Source organism: Pongo abelii, chromosome 14, assembly GCF_028885655.2.
Source record: "Pongo abelii isolate AG06213 chromosome 14, NHGRI_mPonAbe1-v2.0_pri, whole genome shotgun sequence".
NCBI lineage: Eukaryota > Metazoa > Chordata > Mammalia > Primates > Hominidae > Pongo > Pongo abelii.
The window spans coordinates 29,835,433-29,850,008 of NC_071999.2; the positions used below are offsets into that span (position 1 = coordinate 29,835,433).

Genomic DNA, 14,576 nt, shown 5'->3' on the forward strand with positions numbered 1-14,576 from the left:
CACACCAATAACCCAGGGCTCTCCCACAGGCTGCAGATCCACAATTGTAATTGGCTGCCTCACATCTTCAACCAGACATCACAAAAATACTACAAATCCAACATTTCCAAAACCTCACTCTGTTCTTTTGCACACTCTGCCACCAAGTTTGACAAAAATAAAACAAAAAGAATTTCAGCCGGGCGCGGTGGCTCATGCCTGTACTCCCAGCACTTTGGGAGGCTGAGGCGGGTGGATCACCTGAGGCCAGGAGTTCGAGACTAGCCTGGCCAACGTGGCGAAACCCCATCTCTACTAAAAATACAAAAATTAGCTGGGCATGGTGGCAGGCACCTGTAATTCCAGCTACTTGGGAGGTTGGGGCAGGAGAATTGCTTGAACCCAGCAGATGGAGGATGCAGTGAGCTGAGATCACACCATTGCACTCCAGCCTGGGTGACAAGAGCGAAACTCCATCTAAAAAAAAAAAAAAAAGAATTTCAGAGTTTTCTATCTCAGTAAGTCATTTTCCTATATACTGGAAACAGGGTGGTCATTCCTAAAACCTCTGAGTCTGTTCCCACTACTGCCTAACTTCCTAGCCAAATCCAAGCCTTGAGAAAATCCCCTGGAACTGCCTGCTATTTCCCCACTGTGCTGACAACTTCATGGTAAAAGATGCCATTGCAGCCGGGCGCAGTGGCTCACGCCTGTAATCCCAGCACTTTGGGAGGCCGAGGCAGGCGGATCACGAGGTCAGGAGATCGAGACCATCCTGGCCAACATAGTGAAATCCCGTCTCTACTAAAAATATAAAAAATTAGCCGGGCGTGGTGGTGGGCACCTGTAATCCCAGCTACTCGGGAGGCTGAGGCAGGAGAATGGTGTGAACCCAGGAGGTGGAGCTTGCAGTGAGCCGAGATGGCGGATGGTGCCACTGCACTCCAGCCTGGACGACAGAGCAAGACTCCGTCTCAAAAAAAAAAAAAAAAGATGCCATTGCTTCCTGCCTAGTGGAGAGGGGCCAGGAGGACCATTGAGGAGGTAGGGCACAAGCAGGACCCCCAGAAGCGAAGCCTGTGTCTGTGCTGTCTCATCCCTTCATTCTCCCCGGCTCGCCACAGCTCAGCTACCTGGGCTTTCATTTCCTAAACACAAAACCTCTTCCTTGCCCAGCAGGGCTTCTGCATGTCCAGCCACCTCACCTAGAACCCTCCTGGGGTTTCTTCTCCACCACTGCCCGCTGGTTTCTGTGGCCAGGTGGTTTTGGGGTAAAAGTTAATATTGTTTTTTGTTTTTTTTCTTTTGGATTCAGGAGCTACATGAGTGGTTTGTTACAAGGATTTATTGCATGACGGTGAGGTTTGGGCTTCAACTGATCCCATCACCCAGATAGTGAACACAGTGCCCAATAGGTAGGTTTTCAACCCTCTCCCTTCCTCCTGCCTTTTGGAATCCCCAGTGTCTGTTTTCCCACCTTTACGTCCCTGTGCACCCAATGCTTACTCCCACTTATAAGTGAGAACATGTGGTATTTGGATTTCTATTTTTGCATTAATTCACTTAGGGTAATTGGCGTGGCTAGGTTTTTTGTACAATTCAGTTCTCAGCTTAAATGTCACATTCCAGAACATGCTTCCTAGCCCATGCTGTCTAGAGGGAAGCCCGTCATAGTCCCTGAAGAAGCGATCTTGAAAGACACAATCCCAGATCTTAAAATTCTGAAAGATCAAAATCTCTAAAATCCAAAATCCTGAAAATATAATTCTGGAAAAATAATTTTTAAAATTCCTTAAGATATTTACTTACAGTTTAAGGGGGGTGGGTGTGGGCACAGCAGCTCACTCCTGTAATCCCAGCACTTTGGGAGGCTGAGGCAGGTAGATCACCTGAGGTCAGGAGTTCAAGACCAGCCTGGCCAACATGGCGAAACCCCATCTCTACTAAAAATACAAAAATTAGCCGGGCATGGTGGTGCATGCCTGTAATCCCAGCTATTTGGGAGGCTGAGGCAGGATAATCGCTTGAATCCAGGAGATGGAGTTTGCAGTGAGCTGAGATCACACCACTACATTCCAGCCTTGGCAAAAACTTGAGACTCCATCTCAAAAAAAAAGGGGGGGGGATTTATTTGAGAAACATACAAAAACACAACAGAACACTTCATAGGCCACTTTACACAATAAAATAATCAATAATAGCATACATGTTTTTGCAAGAATAAATACTCAGGTATACGACTATACCTGGCACAGATATAGCATTTATGAGCAGATAAACTGTATTCCTAAAGAAGTAGGTCAAAAGGAAAACGTTTAAACACATATCACTATGATTGGTAATTGTGTGCACCCAGCTTTGTAAATGTGCTCATCTGAAATACTGTGATAAAAAACCAAAGTCTTTTGACAAGATTGATCAAAAACCACAATGGATTACCACTGCATATGCAATCACCCAAAGAGCTGAGATCTCAAAAAATGTTGCCTTTTACAAATGCAGGTGTACAAAAAGGACATCACTGAGGAAGTTTCAATGTTTTCATGTACATACACAATGTTTATACACAAAGTCAACATTGAGATAATGAACTTTCATGGAGTCACATTTGCAAAAAATGCATGAAACAAATTAGGACTCTAGATCTAAACGTCTCTGCACGACCTATACTTCAAGTTTTGGAAATGATGCAACGATGAAATACATAGCATAGTGAATTGTTTTGCTATTTAAAATAGTGAAAAAAATTGAAGAAAAGGAAAAAAAACCCTATCCTGTGATTGTGGTTTTCAGAATTTTAGACTTTAGAGATTTATACTTTAGGATCTTTGATCTTTTGGGATTTTAGCATTCAGGATTATGGTATTTGGAATTTTGTCTTATTTTCAATAAAAATGCAAAAGTAATTCAATGGAAAAGTATCTTTTTTTCACCAAATGGTGCTGGAACAGATGGATGTTCATGTGCCAAAAAATGAACCTGAATCCATATCTCATGCCCTATATGAAAATTAACTGAAATTGATCATAGACCTAAACGTAAAACATAGATATATACAACTTCTGTAAGAACACATGGAAAAAAAATATTGCAATCTTAGGTTAGGCAAAGATTTCATACATGTAACAACAAAAACACAATCCATAAAAGAAAACAATTGGTAAACTAGATTTCATCAAAATAAAAAACCTCTGTTTTTTGAAGGGCACTATTAAGAAAATTAAAAGGTGGGGAGAAAACCACTACACACCTTTAGAATGGCTGAAACTCTTTAAGGTGATGATAACAAGTGCTGATGATAACAAGTGCTGTTGAGAATGCAGAGTTACTGGAACACTCATTCACTGCTGGTGGGAAAGTGAAATGGTGCAAAGACTATGGAAAACAGTTTGGCAGTTTTTTATAAAGTTAAAAATACCTACCATATGACCCAGTCATTTGTACGTAGATATTACCTCAGGAGAAAAGAGCACATTTGTCCACACAGAGTCCTGTACCTGTTATTTAGGCAGTAAACTTTTATTGCATCAAACCACAGAAATGTTGGGGTCTGGACAAGGCGTGGTAATGGGGACTCAGGATGGTGGACACATGGAGGGACTGTTTAGGTAGAACTGGTTGGCAGTCTTCTTACTTGATTTGGGCTGCTATAACAAAATGCCATAAACTGGGTGGCTTATAAACAACAGACATTTATCTCTGACAGTTCTAAAGGCTGGGAAGTCCATGTGAAAGGAAAATATCTTGGGACCCCAAAATCACTAAGGAAAACTCAAGCCGGGAACTGCTTAGGGCAAACCTGCCTCCCATTCTATTCAAAGTCACTCCTCTCCTCACTGAGATAGATGCGTATCTGATTTGCCACCTTTGGAAAGGCTAATGAGAAACTCAAAAGGATGTAACCATTTGTGTATCACCTACCTGTGACCTGGAAGCTCCCTCCCCGCTTCCATTCTTCCTGCCTTTGCTTCATGTTGTCCCACCTTTCCAGACCGAACCAATGTACTTCTTACATATATTGATTGATGCCTCATGTCTCCCTAAATGTATAAAACCAGGCTGTGCCCTGACCACCTTGGGCACATGTCATCAGTATTTCCTGAGGCTGTGTCACAAGCACGTCCTCAACCTTGGCAAAATAAACTTTCTAAATTAACTAAGACCTGTCTCAGACTTTCTGGTTCACATCCGAGAGCACTGCATCAGCAGATTCAATGTCTGGTGAGCGCCACCTTCTGGTTCACAGGTGGTGCTGTCTCTCTGCGTTCTCACATGGTAGAAGGGATGGGACAGCTCTCTGAGGCCTCTTTTCTAAAGGCACCAACCCCGTTCATCAGGCCTCTGTCTTCATGGCTTAACCACCTGCCAAATCCCTCATCTCTGATACCATCATCTTGGGCCTTAGATTGCAACACAGAAATTTGCGGGGACACAAACATTCAGTCCATGGCGGTGATGTACTGGATGCGGAGGAGAGTGGAGAGATATCTGGAAAAGCAAGACAGAAAATTCAGGGACTGGGAAGTTACTCTGCGGGTCAAAGGAACAAATTCAGTGGGATATGTTGAGTTTGAGTTTTCCAGTATGCGGTTAGCTGTATGGGCTTAGCAAAATGAAATTTAACAATATGCTATTACTAAGTTATTTGTTATCTGGAGTTTACACATTCAACTTTTAAAAGATAAGTAAATCTTAACATTAAAACAATTATGAGAATAGAGATTGGTATAACTTCCTCACAAAGATATTCTTCCTTCTGAATATGAATCACTTCAGTAAGGCCTCCTACGGCACTGGACTCTCCCCTGAATAAAACCTACTGTCACCGAGCCAGTATTCGATCAACGGTGTTGAAAAGTAGGTTTTACTAATTCTCAGACAATCTCCTGTTTCACAGCAGAGCCCCAAAGACTCCTACAGGCTGCACAAACAAATAAAAGCACATTTTGTAACAACAGCCAATATAAAGAAGAAGGAGGGGAAAAACCCAAGCGCCTACCTGAAAAGTGAACAAAGGAAATGAACAGATAGTTGCAGTAAAAGAAATACAATGGCCCTGAAACATTCAGAGATCACTCAAAATAGGAGAAATGTAAACTAAAACCACACTGAGACACCATTTTCCATCATGAGATGAGCAAACATGAAGGAATTTGTTCACATGCTGTGTTGGTGACGGCTTGGGAGACAGGTTCCATCTACAGGAGACATAAATTGGTATAATCTCCACAGAAGGCAATTCATCAACATCCCAATATTTAATATGCCCAAAACATTTCTTTCTAACAAATCAATATCAATATATTTGATTGACAAACATGCTTGTATATGTGTGAAATGGTTTAAGTTTACAGTTATTCACGGAAGCATGGAAAAAACTGAAAGCCTATCCACAGAGAACTGGTTTACGTCATATGTTATCACCATAGAACCGAATACCATGCAGCCATTGAAAAGAATGAAAACGGTGGAAACAACCCAAATTTCCATCAACACGTGAATGAATAAACAAAATATAGTACATACACATTATGGAATATTACTTAACCTTAAAAAGGAACACAATTCTGACATATGCCACAACATAGATGGAACTTAAGGACAATAAGTTATGTGAAATAAGCCAGACACAAAAGGACAATACTGTAGAATACACATATAAGAGGTACCTAGAGCAGGCAAATTCAGAGACAGGAAGTAGAACGGTGGTTGCCAGGGGCCTGGGAGGGCGAGTGGGGAGTTATTGTTTAACGGATACAAAATTCCAGTTTTGCAAAATGAAAAGAGTTCTGCAGATGGATGGTGGTGAAGGTTGCAAAACAATGTGAATGTGCTGAATGCCACTGAAGTGTACACTTAAAAATGGTAAGTAAGGCCAGGCGCAGTGGCTTACACCTGTAATCCCAACACTTTGGGAGGCTGAGGCGAGAGGATCACCTGAGGTCAGGAGTTCGAGACCAGCCGGGCCACCATGCTGAAACCCCATCTCTACTGAAAAAAAGAAAAAAAAGCCATGTGTTGTGGTGCACACCTGTAGTCTCAGCTACTAGAGAGGTTGAGGCAGGAGAATCGCTTGAATCCGGGAGGCAGAGGCTGCAGTGAGCCAAGATCGTGCCACTGCACTCCAGCTTGGGTGACAAAGTGAGAATCTGTCTCAAAAAAGAAAAAAAAAGAGTAAATAAAACACAAAACTTTTAGAATCCAGGGCTTTACCTTCTAATTGGTCAACATATAATTGCATAACCAAATTCTTATGGCCAAATCACGTCTTTTAGAGAAGAAAAAAATAAAGTTTAATTCAGTGGAATTAACACAATTGGAAAAATGATTTTTTTGGGCAGATTCCCAGAGCTAACAGTAATAAACATAATACTTAACTTTAAAAATGCTTAAACTTTTCTCCAAAGAACATATTTCTACCATCAGGGGAAGTGTTGATTTTCATATTATTCAAGCTATCTTTTATCCCTCTAAATACGAACATTTTGCAAGTAGTGTGGCTACTCATTTCCTGGTAATAGACGTATTCTAATAGCTAGACACGGAAGTATTTTCTAAAATGCCACATTTGCTATCTAGAGACACAACCACTGAAAGGACGCCTGCTAATTAAGACCCCAAGATGATAGATTCTATAAACTAACAGACCTACTTTCATCATAAATTAGGCTGGGCGCGGCAGCTCATGCCTGTAATCCCAGCACTTTGGGAGGCCAAGGCGGGCGGATCACCTGAGGTCAGGAGTTTGAGACCAGCTTGGCCAACATGGCAAAACCCTGTCTCTACTAGAAATACAAAAAATAGCCGGGCGTGGTGGTGGGCGCCTGTAATCCCAGCTACTCGGGTCGGGGAGGCAAGGGAATTGCTTGAACCCAGGAGGTGGAGGTTGCAGTGAGCCGAGATCACGCCACTGTACTCCAGCTTGGGCAACAGAGTGAGACTGTGTCTCAAAAATTAATTAATTAATTAATGTTTCATTTTACTAAGAGGCTCAGCATAGTTTTCAATCCCCTACTTCATTTAAAATACAAACCCAAAATATCAAAATTTGAAACTTGTTTAGATTTTCCATGTAGTGTAAAATGACCAGTGACTGTGCTTCACTCTGGATATGCTGGACTCACTGCACCAGGAGATCCCTTGATGTTTTCAATCCGAGGAAACTGCAGGCATCTAGGTCTGAGATGGAATACAACAGCAGAAACAGCCTTCAGTGACGGACATCCCTGTGGCCAAATGACCGCTGAATGGCCCCGCTGCTCTCTCAAAGCTAAGACATCGAAGCTGAAGACAATGCTGTTTCACAAAGGAACAAACCAAAGAGAATAAATTAGAGTTGAGAAATCCTCCCCTCTAAAAGTTTTCTCAGAGAGACCTTCCCCACCTCGTGTATGAAAAGGAGAAAATACCATTATTCTTGCAGCCTCATAGGAACACAGAGGACACATGGATAAAAGGGGTTGATACTTGAGAGGCATTTGGGATTCTTAGAGAAGACATGTTCCATTTTAGGCTGGATTTTAGAAAGAACAGAGAGGGCCTTAGAAACTAATCAAAACCCTCTTCCTGCAGATAACACATCTATATATTTGGGAATTTGGCTTGATAAGCATTTGTGCATTTGTGCAAGACTTGCACCCAGGTCCCCTGATGCTCCTCAGGCCCATTTTATTCTGTGCCTCGCCATCCAAATAAAATTCTCAGATGCCCTAATCTTCGTGTTACAAAGGCTTCGTGCAACAAAAATATACTTCACTTGTTTGGAATTTGGCATGTATTTTCCTTAGAAACAGGGTGTATGATGACTAGGTCCCCAAACCAGCCCAGACACCTAATGTGTACATGTGAGACCTTGGTATGCTAAAAACACCTGCAAACCTAACACCCTGGAACTGAATTTGTCATTCCAACTTGAAATGCCAGGAAGGATGGAATGAGCGACAGCTGCACTTCCTTCTGGGGACCCCTCCAGCTCCATATCACTGCTGATATCATGAAGAGGGGAGCTGAACTCCATGGGTGAGGAGCAGGGCACTTGGAGGTAATCCAAGGACACTCGGTCCCCAGGCTGGCTTCCTCGTCCCTGTGTGTCTCTTCCTCCATCCGTCTCAGCGTATGGACCGCTGGCTGTTGTCCTCTCTTGAGTCACCATCTACAGTTGTGACCAGCATTTTTCTCCTCTGCCCTGCTGTTGCCCTCAACACGGTCTTATATTCTTACGTTGCCTGTGTATCCTTCTGTCCTGGAAATGAACACTCAGGCAGTCTTTTAGGACTTTCCAATGATTTATGACTATCAATAATGAAGAAAGAACAGCCCTCTCTTCCCCTCCTGCAGTCCAGTCCCTCTTTTATTTCCTTCAGACCCTGATGAAATTCCTCCAGGAAGGTAAGGCTTGAAACCCCACAGCCAGACTCACCCTGGTATAGACACATCCAGAGCTAGGATTTCCTGAGCCATCCTCATTGGACTGGAGGAAGACCCTGGGCTGAAAAGCGTGACAGAGCCTGGATTGGGGTTGGGGTGATGAGAATGTGCAGGAGACAGGCATAAGGAAAGAAGCCACAGCAGGGGAAGATCTGGGCCTCTGGCCACTGAGCCCCCACAACAGGCATTCCTGGGGTGGCCATGCCATGACACAACTTTTCCCACGATTCCCTGTGCGCATGGCCGCTCACCCTCAGCCGGATCATAAACTACTCAGGAAGAAAGGTGGTGACACATCTTGTGCCCCTGTCAGCACTGAGTATACAGGGAGTGACTGATCAATATTTGTTGAGTGGCTTGAACTTCCAAGCCACTCAATGTCATTACCATCTTCAGTAGCAGAGGGGAAGAAAGGGCATTTCACTATGCCTCATCAACAGCCAGAACAATCATTTTTCCTCAGTCTTTATACATTTGTGTTTGCTTGTTCTGTTCCTTAATTTCAGGGGAATGTGTCTGTGATGAGCAAAAGCACCAACTTAAGAAACCAGCTCACCTCCCGACTCTGTGCCATATGATGTGCACAGCCGGCCAGTTACACAGATGTCTGGCTCAAATAAAGAGAAACAGACCATTCGGTATACCTTGCAGGGACTTGCACTCACTTTCAAAGCTGACTTTTCAAACTCCAAGTGCTGGCACCGATCCCTGTATGCACGGCTCTGAGAAATAGGCAGCCTTTTTTGGCTGGGATACCAGTAACTGTTCCACACAAGAACATGTTTCTGAAAGCACCTATCAAGGAAAGCTACTGGATCTTGTTCAAGCAGTGCATTCTGAACGCTGTGTTCCTTGGGAAAGCTCCACTGGCCGGGAGTATTGGAGCCCTGCTCTTCGGCAGGGATACTGCAGAATTTAGTCCAGGGCCTCACAGTTAGAAGTAAAGAGGTTGGTCCTCAAGTGGGAATGACTGGGAGAAATGAGAGGAGGACACAGACCGCAACTCCACCACTCACCATGGGAAGGGCAGGTGCTGCAGGGCTGTGATAGAAACAGGCTTCTAGAACAATGCACATTGTTTCTATTCAACTTACAGATAGAGGCCAAGAAGAGACCTCTTAAAACTCTTTCAGCAGGCTGGGCGTGGTGGCTCATGCTTGTAATCCCAGCACTTTGGGAGGCTGAGGCAGGCAGATCAGTTGAGGCCAGGAGTTTGAGACCAGCCTGGTCAACATGGTGAAACCCCATCTGTACTAAAAATACAAAAAAAAATTAGCCAGGTGTGGTGGCAGGCACATATAATCCCAGCAACTCAGTAGGCTGAGGCAAGAGAATCATTTGAACCTGGAAGGCAGAGGTTATAGTGAGCTGAGACTGCACCATGCACTCCAGCCTGGGCAACAGAGTGAGACTCTGTCTCTCTCAAACAAACAAATAAGCCTCTTTCAGCAGATGACAAGACATTAAATGAATAAAGTAGACAACTACTCTCCCTCCCTTTGAAGGCAGAATATGAAGTAATGAAGGAAGTTAAGGACACAAAGCCAAGTACTTTGAAACTCTGATGACTGGAGAATACCAAAATTTCTATGGCAGAAGACACTAGAACTTTCTTCTCTGGCCGACTTGAAACAGTATTGATTCCTATTGCAAAGCAGGCGCTGTGTAGTCCAGGCAAGGTCAAGGCACTGACCACAAGACCTGCAGGCTTTGCTCTGGACCCTGTTATTTTATGACCACATATTTTAATAATTTGAATCTTTTCCACACATTCCAATTATAACCTTGTTAGTTGCTCAATGCCTCAGAGAAAACCTTCAGATTCTACTGTCTGCCCTTCACAAACAGCCTGAGATACTCACAGGTATCTTGTTGGAAATAAGCATGTATATTGCCATGCAGGCAGAAGGTTGCCCTGACTTACCTTCGTGGCCAGGACACTTGTGAGACCTATGCTTCGCCATCTGCATGGTGTTGCCCTTTCATTTTCATCAGGCCTGTGGTGCTGCACAGGCAGCAAATATGACTCCAATCACTCCACAGCTCAAAAAAGGCAGACAGACAGGTCACCCCTAGCTGGAACTGGAGCTGTCATCAGCTTCATCTGCCCTCCTCAAAACTTGACAGGGTTTGAAGCTGGCCCTGCAGAGGTGAGAGTGAAAATAAAGTACAAAGCAAGATAAATATAGAATTCAGTTCTGGATTTTTTTTTTTTGAACAACCAACAGAATATACTAATGTAAAAATAAATGGCCACAACTCACTCAACCATTTATTTGTGCTAGGAGAGAGTACTAATGGGAATAACGAAGCAATTGAAACAGGTCAACAGGTCTTGTCTTCAAAGTCATAGACCAGTGTCACCTTTTTTATTCTGTTATGGGCTCAAAATTCACATGGTGAAGTCCTAACCCCAGGGCCTCAGAATCAGACTATATTTGGAGATAGGGTCGTGATAGAGGTTGTTAAGGTATAATGAGGTTATATAGGTGAGCACTAATCCAATATGACTGGTGTCCTTATAAGGGGAGATTAGGTCACAGACAATACAGACAGAGGGACGACTGTGTGAGGACTCAGTGAGAAGGTGGCCATCGGCAAGCCAAAGAGCCAGGCCTCAGAAGAAACCATCCCTGCGGACTCACTGGTCTCATGCTCCCAGCCCCCAGCACCGGGAGACAATCAATGTCTGTTGCTTAAGCCCTCGGGCTGTGGTATTTTGTGATGGCAGCCCAAACAAAGACATTCTCTCTTGTCCCCTGAATCCCATTTTTGAACAATGACTGGTTTTCGATCCACTTCACTTGACTCTTTTTTCTTACCCTCACTTCCTTTTGCTCCGTGGAGCCCCTCTCCAGCTCCTCCTTTCACCTGCTCTGCCTCTTTCTTTGTCTTTTAAAAGAGTTTCTCTTGGGAGGCCAGGCGGGCGGATCACAAGGTCAGGAGATCGAGACCATCCTGGCTAACTCGGTGAAACCCCGTCTCTACTAAAAATACAAAAAATTAGCCAGGTGCGGTGGCAGGCGCCTGTGGTCCCAGCTACTCAGGAGGCTGAGGCAGGAGAATGGTGTGAACCTGGGAGGCAGAGCTTGCAGTGAGCTGAGATCGCGCCACTGCACTCCAGCCTGGGCAACAAGAGCGAGACTCCATCTCCAAGAAAAAAAAAGAAAGAAAAAATTGCATTTGAATTCCTGAATGGTTGTTGTGAGGTTCAATTAAGATAATGCAGTGGAAAATGCTTTGTATATTAATCACCATAGCTCAGTTTTTCTACCTGTAAAATAGATACTGCCTAGCATTTTACAGTATAGCCGTCATGAAAAAAAAAAATCAGCCAATAAATAAAACTTCTGTGACTCCGAATAGTATATATTAAAGGATTAATTCTACTGTGATTTTCATCAGACTGGTAAAGTTTATTTTTGTTTTTTCTGCCAGTTAACATTTATGAAGAGTGTTGTATTTTGTATTAGGAAGAGGATTCTAAAGACACAAAAGACCTGGTTCTTGCCTTCAGGGATTCTGTAATCTATTTGAAAAAATTAAATTTTAACAGTGAAATCACTGATAAAATCAGTTCGAAGAGGTTTTCAGCATTGGGGCACACATAGCTAAATTTCTATGCAGGACCAGCCAGGTCCATACCTGAACTTTCCAGGACAACTTTCCGGATGGAGATTTCTCCTATCACCTCTCTAATGTAACTGCAAGTGGAAACTAACAAATCTGACACAACATTTAAAAAGTTAATAAAATTTTCAGTAATAACTGGTGTGTTTGCTTCAAACAAATCTAATACTATAGCAACTTATAGCATACTTTAAAATACAAGTGCCTCTAAATGTCTTAAAATCATAAATAACTAAATTTTAATTTTCTCAACAACTTCTCAGAAACCCTGGGGAAAAAAAGGTTATGGACAACAGCAACATTCCAGTAGGAAAAACACATATTCTTCAGAAATGCAATTGATATCTAACTTTAGAAATATGTGACTTTAGAAACATCTCAACCAAAAATAAAATTGCATTATTATTATTTAGAAATTTGCACTCACCATTAAGAATGATCAAAATATAGTCCTTCAGGTAATGAGGTTGTAGGGATCAAATGGCAGAATGTCCCAAAGTGCAGGTCATAGCAGTGGCTTCTGGATTAGGAGCCTGACTGGCTGTGAGACATGAGGCTCATCGCTGCACTTTTAGTGTTGGCCTCCTCCTGTTGTAAATGGAACCAATAATGGCTACCTTGAAAGAGCAAAGGCCACCACGCAGATGAACCCCGAAGCTCAGCTGAGGTCAGTGTACCTCTCCTGGCCATTAGCAGGGGCTGTCCTGGTGGCATCTCACGACAAGAATGTATCATAGTGGTTTACAACTGCTTCCTAGCATTTCCAGTTCCCTAAACTGTGAATTTTTCTAATTCAATTTTGTATGTCCCTCTCACCACTTATCCCTCTTCTCCCAAGTCTAGCACTGTACACAGCACATAGAAGAGCCTTAATAAATGTTTGGTGAATGAATATATGAGTGAATGACTAACATAGAGAATTTGTAAAATGGAAGTTCTACTGTAGCTACCAAAAACTGCTCTGGAAACGATCATTCAAACCCCTTGCCATTTTTTTTCCTCATGGTGTATGGTTGAAACAAGTAATCTTTGAGATAATAAGACAAAATTATCTGGCATAGCTAGAAAATACCCATCGAAATAGAATGAAGTTGATTCTCTCTCATCCTTTATGAAAGTCACACCCTTCTAATATATTTTAAGATCCAACAGTAAAACTGTCTGAATTTTTAATACTGTGCCTGCTACCTGATGCCTGTGTTTTTCTTTTGCAAATTTTTTTGGCCAGTGTTGGAAAGGCTGAGGACCAATTCGTTTTCATGGATCCAAACCTGGTTCTGTATTTTTTTAAATGATAATAATTAAGAAATTCCCATCAGTAGATGCTACTTGTAAACGAAGAAACTTTTTTTTTCCTTTGGAATCTAGCAGTATTCTAACTTTTTCGTGTCTTCTATCAGACCACAATTCAAATATTTTCCAAAGCAGAGGACGACTGCATTAAGCAGCTGATAGCTCAGAAGCCTGATTCCCTACCCAAGGGACAGAGGCTGTGAGATGACATTGAAAAGGAGACCCGGGTCCAGTGAAGCATCAGACACGCTGACGCATGGGGACGAGGAGCCCTGGAGACTCAGGGCCCGTCTGGTGCGGCCCGGGCTTTGCTCCGCGCTCGCCCCCTGCAGCTCCCCGGGGCCGCCGCAACTTTTCAAACCTCACCGCACCGACAGCTCTGTCCCTTCTTTTATCTGGAGATGCTGAGCCTCATCAACTGTCACCTGCGTTTCAGGAAAAATAATAATAATAAATGTTCCACGGACACAGGATTTCTGCCAAATGCTGCTTAGCTCTATCTTCTCCAAAAGGGCGAGAGGGGTGGCAACCGGTAGCGAAACCCCGCTGGCCTGTCTCAGCATGTCTCCCACGTCCGCAGGAGGCCTTGCGGGGATCTGAGCATCCCGCTCCGAGATGGAAGTGGTAGGACAGTCCGGGAGAAGCCGACGGGAAACTGTCCCGGGCGCGCGCCGCCCCCCGTGCCCTGCGCCCTCCTCATTTGCTCCGCCAGCGCGGGACCTCCCAGCCGCTGGGACCAGGACCGCGGCGAATCAGTCTCCGCCTCCCCGCCCAGCAGAGCTCAGATTGGCTCTGGAGGGCTCTCGGGATGCCGCCTTTCCCTGGCGATAGCAGTTCTGAGTCACCCTCCGTGGCCAGCGCGGCTTCCTGGGCTGGGCTGTGCTATCGTTTGCTGTTCTTGAAAGTACGTGGGGAGCGTAGGAGGGACGGGGCTGAGCCGGGGCAGGCAGACCTAGGGTGGATTCCTTGCAGGGATTTTCTCTCCTGCTTCTCCCAGTCCCTTGCTGTCGCATATTCATAAGAAGGCGGGGTCGCTTCCCATCTCCTTTGAATCTTCCAGGCTTGAGGGTGAGAAGAAAAGATTTGGGGCAGACATAGTTTGGGAGGGATCACTAGGAAGAGAATAGGGTGGTAGAAAGAGTGGTGATACAGACAAATAAGCAAACATAGGGTTTCTGTTCACAATTTCTTCCTCCACTCTCGGGCAGCGTGCGCGCGCGCACACACACACACACTTATTTTTTCTT

At 43.9% G+C, this 14,576-nt stretch overlaps 1 long non-coding RNA gene across 7 annotated transcripts; it reads right to left on the minus strand.

The window, feature by feature from the left end:
• Positions 1–3,477: 3,477 nt before the first annotated feature.
• Positions 3,478–14,134, minus strand: LOC103892194 (uncharacterized). 7 transcript variants are annotated; one of them, XR_010136739.1, is made up of 7 exons: positions 13,225–14,132; positions 12,464–12,624; positions 10,331–10,548; positions 9,501–9,654; positions 7,104–7,275; positions 6,011–6,128; positions 3,478–4,467 (listed from the first exon to the last, which is right to left on the minus strand). It is a non-coding gene; the product is annotated as an uncharacterized LOC103892194 (long non-coding RNA). The 7 variants fall into 7 exon arrangements; XR_010136740.1 differs by having other exon boundaries at positions 9,501–9,659; XR_010136738.1 differs by having other exon boundaries at positions 13,513–14,131.
• Positions 14,135–14,576: the final 442 nt, after the last annotated feature.